This window comes from Marmota flaviventris, chromosome 14 (assembly GCF_047511675.1).
Source record: "Marmota flaviventris isolate mMarFla1 chromosome 14, mMarFla1.hap1, whole genome shotgun sequence".
Lineage (NCBI taxonomy): Eukaryota > Metazoa > Chordata > Mammalia > Rodentia > Sciuridae > Marmota > Marmota flaviventris.
In genome coordinates this window covers 14843082-14853338 of record NC_092511.1, presented here as the reverse complement: position 1 = coordinate 14853338, position 10257 = coordinate 14843082, and the positions used below count along the sequence as shown (strand labels likewise).

Genomic DNA, 10257 nt, shown 5'->3' with positions numbered 1-10257 from the left:
CAGGTCCAGGCCAAGGAGAATAGACAATGGGCAAAGCATCAGCTCCTGCTCTCTCTAAAATTACACTGTTATTACAGTAGCCACTAACAAAGGTGAGTTTGGCGTATTTGGAATCTCACTAGGGCCACTGAGGAACTGACTTCCTAACATTATTTCATTCTAATTAAATTTTAAAAACTGATATTCAGTTCAGTTATTGGGAAACCTAGGTACATACGAAACAATTTGGGCAGGTGAATCTACCTTTTCAACTGGAAAATTTTATGAAATCGAGACAGATTATTTTCAGTGAAAATTTAGCAACCAAATGGAAATGTGGTGTAATTATAAAATAAACATTAGACTGGAAGACTTAGATGGAAAAACATGTGAAATAGTTCATTAACAATTTTGACATAAATTACATAGCAAGATGGTAATACTTTGGAAATAAAGGGTATATTCCTAAATACATGACATCTAATGTTAGAAGTATTTGGACATATTATGTAATTTATTTTCACCTTTGTACATTTTTAATGTGACAATTAGAAAATATAAAAGTGTGCGCGTGGCTCACACTTACATACTGGGAAGTTGAAATTTTTCTCAAAGACTTTAGTTACTACTTAGGCTAGAAAAAAAAATTTAAATTCAACAAGCATTAGAAATATCTAATGCAGTGCTGGTTCCCAGTAAAAGTATGTGTGTGGCTCACATTGTAAGTGTGATTCACACAAATATAAAAGTGGACGTGTGGCTCACATTGTAAATGTGGCTCACACTTAGAGGTTAGAAACTCAGATGACCACAGGGGTCCCGCAGGTACAATGTCCAATGCCTGGATCCCGGCTCTTCCTGTAACACTCTCTTCCTGGGGAGAGTTGCTGCTTGTGTGAGCCCTGTGGAATCTTCTTGCCTGTGCCCCCAGGTTTCCTTGTATTTGTCCTAAATGCACTGCTGGACTCCGATACCAAGAGGATCACTGAGTTCTGGGGCAACCCAGGCCCCGCTTCCCATGTGAGTCACTACTCTCCAGACCCCAGCCTCCCCCTCCTCTGCATCACTGCCCCTGAACTGGACCCTCGCCAAACTAGGCAGTGTTGTCCTGGACAGTAGAGACCATTTGGATCTTTTTGCATCCTGATCCCTTTTCCTTTCCAAAAGAAGAGATCAAAATCGTGTCCTTGTCATCTGCCCCCAATTACCCTATATTCCCCCATCTCCTTCTGCCCTATAAAGGCTTTGAAGCATCTAAACCTGGCTGGGCTGTTAAGTAACTGTACTCCCCATGCTCTCCAAGCACGTTCAGGAAAGAAATATGCCTTTTTCTCCTACCAATCTGTTACCCATTCATTTCAGCAAACCTTCAGAGGATGAAGAGGAAGCTTTTCCTTTGCCTCTATACACGCTGATCTGTTTTCCTTAAGAGAGAATCCAAATCTATACATATTGCAATTTTGTAGAAAGTTGTGGATGTAGCCATTCTCAGGAAGTTTGGATGAACTTCAGTCCTCTCGATTCAATTCACTAAACACAGATCTAGAGGAGAGAGTCAAGAAGGGGAGATAAAGACATGGACAATAAGGCATAGGGCAAAGACGAACACATGCTGGGGTACATATTACAAATATCAAAATAAGGGACAGATACAGCTTCATGCTGGAGGTAACACTCAGGGATCCTGAATAACAAGTAGGATTTTTTTCAGGAAAAAAAGAAAAAAGAAACCCCTTTGCACCATCTGAAACATTTCCTGTGTGGATTTTGAATGGAAAAGGTTCCACCCAGAACCATTTGATAGGAAGGGAGAAGCAGCAATAGGCAGAAGAATGAAAATGTCCCTCCTTCCCTGCTGAGGTTTGCCTGATGACAGAGGAGTGTGAGGTTTGTGGAGCCCTGAGGAATGGGAGGGCAGAAAAGAAAGAGGAAGGTCACAGAACTTGCCATTATGTAAGTGCTGTCATTACAAAATCCACCCAGGCAAACTCCGGCCTGCTCTATGGTGTCTGCTGAAATTGCACACACATTTATCACTGTAGCCAAAGCCTGGGAAAGTGGCGTGTAGATTCAGTGAGCAGAGAGGAAGGATCCAGGTGCCAGAAGGCTGAAGGAGCTGCTTCTGAGCCCTTCAACCTCCAGGATCTACATCCTTGAGCATATTTTCTCAGTTCCCCTGTTTGTAAAATAAGTAGAACTTAGAGGTTGGAAACTCAGATGACCACAGGGGTCCCACAGGTACATAACTGTGTGTAAGACATTAGGCTGTGGTAGCAACTGTGGGGAACTAGAGAACAAGCCGTAACTAAGCTATAGAAGCTCAGAATTTAAATTGAAACCATTGTATTGTTCACATTGTGTTGTCCCCTGCACAGGCAGGGCAGGCTAGCTTTAGCTAATGGAACCAGTTTGTGAGCAGGATGGATTTAATTTAAATGTACCCAGGGAGTATTAAATGTATCTAGGGAGCTTACCTGTCAAAAGTTATACTGTCAATCCTTCCATCAAATGAAACAAAGCAAAACCTTTCAAAAAAAAAATCCTTTATTTATTTTATTACTCAAGACCTTCTTTTATTTGTATTGTTTTAACTAAGATCCAAAGGGTAAAACATTACAAAGGATGGAACCTAGAGGAATGTGGTTTTAAGAATAAATTATTCTCACCCATCACAGTGGTACACATCTGTAATCCCAGTGACTAAAGAGGCTGAGGCAGAAGGATCACAAGTTTGAGGCCAGCCTCAACAACTTAGCAAGGCTCTAAGCAACTTAGTGAGACCCTGTCTCAAAATAAAAAAATAAAAAGGGTTGGGGATGTGGCTTAGTGGTTAAACTCCCTTGGGTTCAATCTTCGTATCAAAAAAAAAAAATGAGTAAGTTATTCTCACAGCTGAGAAGGGGCTCACATATGGAAGGGTGGGTAATCAACCTTACTGTGCCTGTCTACAGTGGAACAGAATACCACGTTTTTTTCTCTGCTTTTTTTTTTTTTAAGTCTTGAAAGCAAATGATCTAATCAAAGTATTTATACAGGGATGATTCACTTCTGTGTTCTCTTGTGATGTCAGAATTTTGCAATAGGGCGAAGCTAAATTGACAATGGATTTCCCCACTCCCAAGTGTTACCACTGAAGATGTGTCTGTGGCTATTTATAGAATGAGACAGAGCCTACATTAGGAGCCACTGCTCAGAACCAGGGCAACAGAGGAGCAGAGGATGGATTCGTGGGGAGCCTCCAGCCACATAAGCACAGCTCAGCATGGGAAGCTGTCCTTCCTGGGGACCACAGTCAGAGAGGAGAACACTAAAAATCTCTCCGGTTGACAACCTTGATAAAACTGCTCTCTCTGGGGTCTGTAGGGTTGTGTGATCTCTGCTCACCTTGATCACAATGTGTAAGAAAGAAACTGAGGCATTTATAACTTGGAAATTTCAGTGATCACCTAGAAAGTTCACTCATCTATTCATTCCACTAATGTTTGCTAGGTGCTTCCTGTCTGCCAGGGACTATGCATAGGACCTCACATGCTTTAGGGTACTTAGTGTACTTGGCATCTCACAGCAATTGAACTTCCTAACTCCACAGGACGTAGGGATGGGGTGGATATGAAGGAGGTGGTGACTGTTGTGGCTTTCATTCCATCATTCATCCCTTCAACAGACTCGGCCAGGAATGGGACACAGGGAGTAATGAGGTATGTAGAGTCAACCCCTGAGAGCCCCGGCCCATAAATAGAAGTGACAATACAACACAGTACTAATAACAATTAACCAGTCTACTTCAGCCTAGTGTGGTGAGCACCCTGATGGGAGGGGCTGAGGAGATGGTTGTGCTTTGGTGCCTCCAGTGAGCTACACCCTCCAGTATTCATCTCCAGCCGTCTCCTCCCCTGATGGCTCTGTGCCTGGCTACACTCCAGCTTGCATCAATGAGACATCAGTGAGAATGACGCAAGGTTACACACCCAGGCTCGCCCTTTCAGAATAGTTTTTCTCAGAACCTTCCTATGGTGCTCTGAGGAAATCAGTCAGCCATGTGGAAAAGCCCATATGGAAAAAAATTGCCCTTGGCCATTAGCTTCAGTTAACCTAAGAGCTGGTGGCCAGCACCAACTGCTCCCTCTGTGGGGTGGAATCATTAGAACCTTCTACCCTAAAGCCCTAGCCAACCCCATGGGAAGAGGAACTCCCTGACTCAACAATCCACAGGTCCATTCAATAATGAATTGTTGATGTCTTAAGCTACTTAGTTTGGGGATGAATTGTTCCATGGCACTGGTTGACCACAACAGGCTGTGTTGATGTTTGCATGGAACTTGCCAGGCCAAGAGAAGAAAGGCATTCCCCATATGGAAGCCTGAGATGGTGCAGTGTATTCAGGTACTGGGTAGGTGGCTGGGTTTGGGGTATGAGGGGTAGGTGACAAATTCTGGGGTTGGAGAGGCTGGCCAGGTCCAGATCAGGGCATCCAAAGGTGAGTCAGGAGTCCCCAAGAACACCTCTAGTTTTGATGATCCACTAAGAGGACTGATAGGACTTAACAGCTATGATTTATTACAGCAGAAAGACGCAAAGCAGAATCAACAAAGGGAAAAAGATACATGGGGTGAAATCTGGGGGAGCAGGTGCAAGGCCATTGTTCCTTTTGATAATCCTCAGTGTTCTCTCCCAGAGGAGCAGGGACCAATTTCCCCAGCCATGAGATGCAACAACGCATGAGAACTGCTGCCAACCAAGGAGGCTCACTGAAGACGAGGTGCCCAGGATCCTAATGAGGGACTGTGGTGATTTATTTTATATGTCCACTTGGCTAAGCCATGGTGCCTGGATGTTTGATCAAATACCAGCCTAGATGTTGCTGTAAAGTTTTCCTTTTTGTTTTTAGACGAGACAAACATTTAAATCAATAGGCTTCTAGTAAAGCAGATGACTCTCCATAATGTACATGGGTCTCATCCAATCAACTGAACAAAGTCTGAGGTTTCTGTATGAATGAGAGGGGAACCCCTGCTGGAGTTTCCAACCTGCTGTCCTGCAGAAGTTGGGCTCAAAACTGCAACTCTGAATTTGCAGCCTGCCAATCTGCCCTACTGATTTTGACCTTGCTAGCCACCTCTGTGTCTCTTTGTCTATCTCTCTACCTCTCTCTCTCTTTCTTTTCCTCTCTCTTCATATATATCTCTGGTTGGTTCTGTTTCTCTGAAGAACAATGACTAATTCAGGAATGCTCACATAGGTCCCTTTGTCTGGCATATGCCTAAATTCCAGTCTTCCTGAAGGAAAGCAGGTGTTAAGCATCAACCATAATATTTGTACAAACACTTGAGGCACAGCGAGTCACTCTTATCAGTGAATGGTGAGAACTCTCCTGAAATCCAAGTTCCCAGATACCAGCAAAGGCCAAGCTTGTAAACAGACCTTTATGTGAACAAGCAGTGGGGCCTACTCTGATATCTCTTTTTGTAGGGAAGGTGAGTAGTTTAAATTGAGGTAACAGGGAGTTGATGGATTTTTTAAAAATGGAAATATGTTATTGTACTGAGCGTTTAAGGAGAGGGTGATAATGATGTTTTGTTTCATAAGGATCTGGGGTAGCCGTGTGGGAGTCCTCCAAGGATCGAAGCAGGCTTCAGATCCAGAGACCCTCTGGTCATCCATGCAGCGCAAGGATGGAGAGTAGGGAATGGATTTGCAACCACAGCAGGACCCATGGTAAATATGTTCCCACTTCCTAGGATGCCACCTTCTCTCCCACTCAGAGAAAGGCCTTGTGTAGCCAAGGTCACCAGCTGTACTGTGCCCAGCCCCTGGAAAGATCTCACCTGCCAGGCTCATCGAGGTGTGTGTGTGTGTGTGTGTGTGTGTGTGTGCGCGCGCGCATGTGTGTGCGTGTGTGTGTGCGTGTGCGTGTGTGTGTGTGCGTGTGCGTGTGATGTGTGTGTGTGTGTGTGTTTGGGGGCCATCACACGTGTCACACTTCTCCTCCTAGGTTATTGAGTAAGAGATGAGGAGGGTACCTGTCCAGGCTATGAGAGAGGAAGTTGGCAGGCTGGATCTGGAGGTCCAGTCAACCATTGGGGACCTGAAGGCCCTGCAGGGCCAGGCTCTTCTCCTGCTCTCTTTCCTCCTGCCATCCAGGAGGTGATACTCTCCTGGATACCACTGGGACTCAAGGACATACCTAGGTAAAAGGATTCTGTGGGCCTCTAGACTTCTGCTTTTCTAAGTATGGTCCATGGACCAGCAACACTGGCAGAAATGCAAAATCTCAGGCCCCAACCCAGACCAGCCCAGGACCCATGGAGTCAGAACCTGGATTGTAACAAGATCTCCAAGAGATTCATCTGAACATTAAGGTTTGAGAAGCCCTGCCCTGTTCGGGCCTTCCTGTATTCTGCCTGCAGGAGAGTGGCTGTGGTGGTTAAATTGAGAGTGGCATCTGCGAAGCCACACGCAGCTCTGCCTGGGTCCTGCTGGTACTAGCTGTAGAGTCTTGGCATCATCTTCCTGTGCGTCAGTCTCTATTCTGTGAACTGGAAATAGTGCCTCCTCCAATGGGTCACTGTGACTTAAATGAGTCATTGCATGTAAAGGGCTTGGAACAGGGCCTGATACATTGCAAATGCCAGTAACTGTTAGATTTGTTGCTAAATATGTGTCAGTGGCCCTGGCGGTGCTGGCCCCACCCATTAATGTGTACACATCTTCCCCTACTGACCTGGCAAAAGAGTGTCCCCCAACATACTGCTCTGATGTTAGAGTGCCCCCCTTGTGGCTCTGCCCTTAGTCTCCAGGTCTCCTGAGGTGCCATAGAGTGGGTTATCTTGTTACAGGACAGCCCTTCCATTCTGGGAAGTCCCTCTCCTTCCAAGACCTCTTTTAATCAGGTTAATCATTTGTGATCCTCAGAGCTGATCTCTGCAGGCCCTGGCTGCTGGCCCCTTGGCCATCCTGGGAGCACATGGCCATTTGTCTATGTCCTTAAAGTACATAGCCAAGATCAGGGCACAGTCATTTAGGGATGTCTCATGATTGTCCCTTCATATCTGCTGAGTTTTGGGGACAGGCCAGTCAGGTGGCCATAGGACAAGGTTTCTCTCCCAAGGGCTACCTCCAGGGTAACCCAGATAGAATAGATGCTGAGCTCCCCAAGAAGGTCCATATGGAGCCGCAAAAAAATGGAACCCCCTGGAGTTCTGGTGAGCACACAAGGGCAAATCTGAGTAAAGGTAAGCCCAGCAGTTCCCTCACATCTTCATGAGCTGACTACAGCAATGTGCCTTGTCACAGATGGGAGAGGGCAGATGGTGGCTCATCCCAAATGGGCAATGCTCCACAACCTTTGGACCATAGTAGGACTTAGAATTTCCTGTTAAACTTTTGGTCAATGTTTCTGGAATGCAAATAAAGTAAATCAAATCCCAAGGGATAATAAAGTGCTCTTGCTCTTTCTCTTTCTCTCGCTCTCTTGTTACCTGTGACTGTATCCTAAAGATTATCATTAGTATTATACTACTAATACATAATACTAACAAATAAATAAATAATACCGGAATACTATAGCTACTAAGGTTGATGGATGATTCTAATAATAATAATCACTAGCATGCCAGGTACAGTGGCACACGCCTACAATCTCAGCAGTTTGGGAAGCTGAGATAAAAGGATTGAAAATTTGAGGCCAGCCTCAAACTTTCAATTTAACAAGACCCTAAGCAACTTATTTATGACTCAAAGTAAAACATTAAAAAAAAAATAAGGGCTAGGGATGTGGCTCAATGATAAAATTCCCCTGGGTTCAATACCCAGCACACTAACCTTAACCCTCACCCTCCTACACAAAAGAAAAAAGAATAATCGCTAACAGTTGGGGATTAATTATGTGTTCATGCACTAGGTCATCTAACCTCACAATAATTGTGACAGGGACAAGGGTTATTGGCATGGAGAGTCACCTTGCTTCAGTAGCCAATTTCCAAATTTCCTTACCCAGTTTCCAAAGTGGATTTTAGGTGTGCCTGCTGGACTGCAGGCCCTTTTCTGTGATTATTAGTGAAGTTGAGGAATGAAAGGGGCCTAAAGGCTAAATTGGTACACGTTTTATTTATTTTATTTTGGTACTGGGGATTGAACCCAGGGACATTTTACCACGAAGCTGCATCCCCAGTCCATTTGTTTATTATTTGACAGGGTTTCACTGAGTTGCTTAGGGCCTCACTAAGTTTCTGAGACTGGCCTTGAACTTGTAGTCCTTCTGCCTCCGCATCTTGGGTCACTGTGATTACAGGCATGTGCCACTATGTGCCCCCTGATATATGTCTCAAAGAGCCATGGAACTTCTCCCAGAAGAAGGCAACTGATCCAGAAGGCAGAAAAGGGATCCAAAGGGAAGTGGAAGTGAGAGAGGAGAAGCCAGCCCAGGACAGAGATGTGGAAAAGAGAGAGGAGAGATTTGTGAGAGGAACAGCTCTGAGGACAGGGCTCTAGGGTAAAGAGGAGATTTAGGGGATTTTGACTGTTTGACTCAATAGCCCCCTCTGCTACCTCTTTGGTAAAGATCTATATACATTTACATTTCTTTTCAAGATTTTTGTTCATTTGTTTTTGTTTTTTGGTTCTGGGGATTTAACCCAGGGGTGCTTAACCACTGAGCCACATCCCCAGTCCTTCCATTTTTCATTTTGAGACAGGGTCTTGCTAAATTGCTCAGGGCCTTGCTAAGTAGCTGAGGCTGGCCTCGAACTTGCAATCATTTGCCCCAGTGACTCTGGTTGCTGGGATTACAGGCATGCACTACTATGCCTAGCATCAAGATTTTTTTTTTTTTTTGAACTGCATATCTGTGTGGAAGCTACCCTGAACTGAACTTCAATCAAGGCAACCCAGCTGTATTTGTATTATACTATTATTATCCCCACAATTTAGAGATAAGGAAGCAGAGATTAGAGAGTTTAAATAACTTGCCGAAGGTCACACAGTCAGTAAATATTGAAACCAGCTTCCATGAGCAATCTGCTGGTGGACAGACACTGCGGACCACGGCGTTGATTCTGATGAGTGTTAGAGAACTGTTTTTTGCTAGTGCAATTCCCATTGCTACTTCTCCATTTCAGGGGCTTATACTTGCCTGTTTACACAAAAATGGTTCTAGAGCTCTTGTGCTGCAAGTATCATTTTGTTTACTGCTTCCTTGAAGTATACTTCCCAGATCTCCCCCTAGTCCTCCTTTCCCTTCTCCATGAACCACCCATCCCCTTCTTGAAGCAGTCTCTGAATGGGCTTTTCTAACCTGCCTGTATGAGCAGACAGTTCCCGTGCTCTTCACCGAGATTCCACCTTGAACTTAAACACAGCAGCAGCAAAGGCTGATGAAAGACCAATGGGCACAAGGGCACAATTGGTGCAAGAAGTCCTGCCAAACCCATGCACTCCCTCAGGGATCATGTATTGAGCTCACACTGGGAATCAGGTGTGCACCACTGTGGTCAGCTCTTGTACTAATTTCAAATCATTGAGGTACATATGAAATTCCTGTTTACCCCTCTCCAATCCTATTCCCCAGCCTCCTCTTTTGACTGTGTTATTTAACATTTCTCTGCATATATTATACATTTACTACCTGTCACTGTATCCTAAAGACTATCTGGTGGTGTTTTGCATATTTTTAACTTTTACGTGAATAGTAATGTATGTTATATAACTACAACTTCATGTTTTTACTCAATGATGTTATTTTGAGATTTAGCTATGTATTAACAGGTAGCTCTTGTTCATCCATTTTTACCTGTACTATATTCTATTTTGTAAATACTTATTCATTCTCCTGTTGGGCATTTGGGATTTTTCCAAGTTGTTTCTCTCTCTATCTCGCTCTTGCTCTTGCTCTTTCTCTCGCTGTCTCTCTTTCTGTCTCCCCCTTCCCCCATACTTTTCTTTTTGGATACAAACTGTGCTGCAGAGACCATTGCTGCAGTTGGATAGGCCAACGCGTATACGTGTGAAGGAGATTCTGGAATGTATACCTGTGTCATAGAAAGAAGCTTTTTATGAGACAAAAATCCAGAGTTGCTCTTCAAGTTTAAGAATTGCAGCTAGCCGGCGGGGGGTGGGGGGGTGTGAAACAGGTGGTGACACTGCCTCCAGCTTCTACATTGGGAGCCTGTGTCCTAGGTGAGCAAGTGTGGACACCTTTCAGCAAGTGTATGTCCCTGAAAGCTCCACACAGTGGTGCATGCAGTTGATCCCAGCAGCTAGGGAGGCTGAGATGGGAGGATT

The 10257-nt window shown here is 44.5% G+C and overlaps 1 long non-coding RNA gene across 1 annotated transcript; it reads left to right on the top strand.

Annotated features, from left to right (window-relative positions):
• The first annotated feature begins 431 nt into the window (after positions 1-431).
• Positions 432-7433, top strand: LOC114094681 (uncharacterized). The gene is made up of 2 exons (XR_003583112.2): positions 432-5694; positions 5972-7433. It is a non-coding gene; the product is annotated as an uncharacterized lncRNA (long non-coding RNA).
• Positions 7434-10257: the final 2824 nt, after the last annotated feature.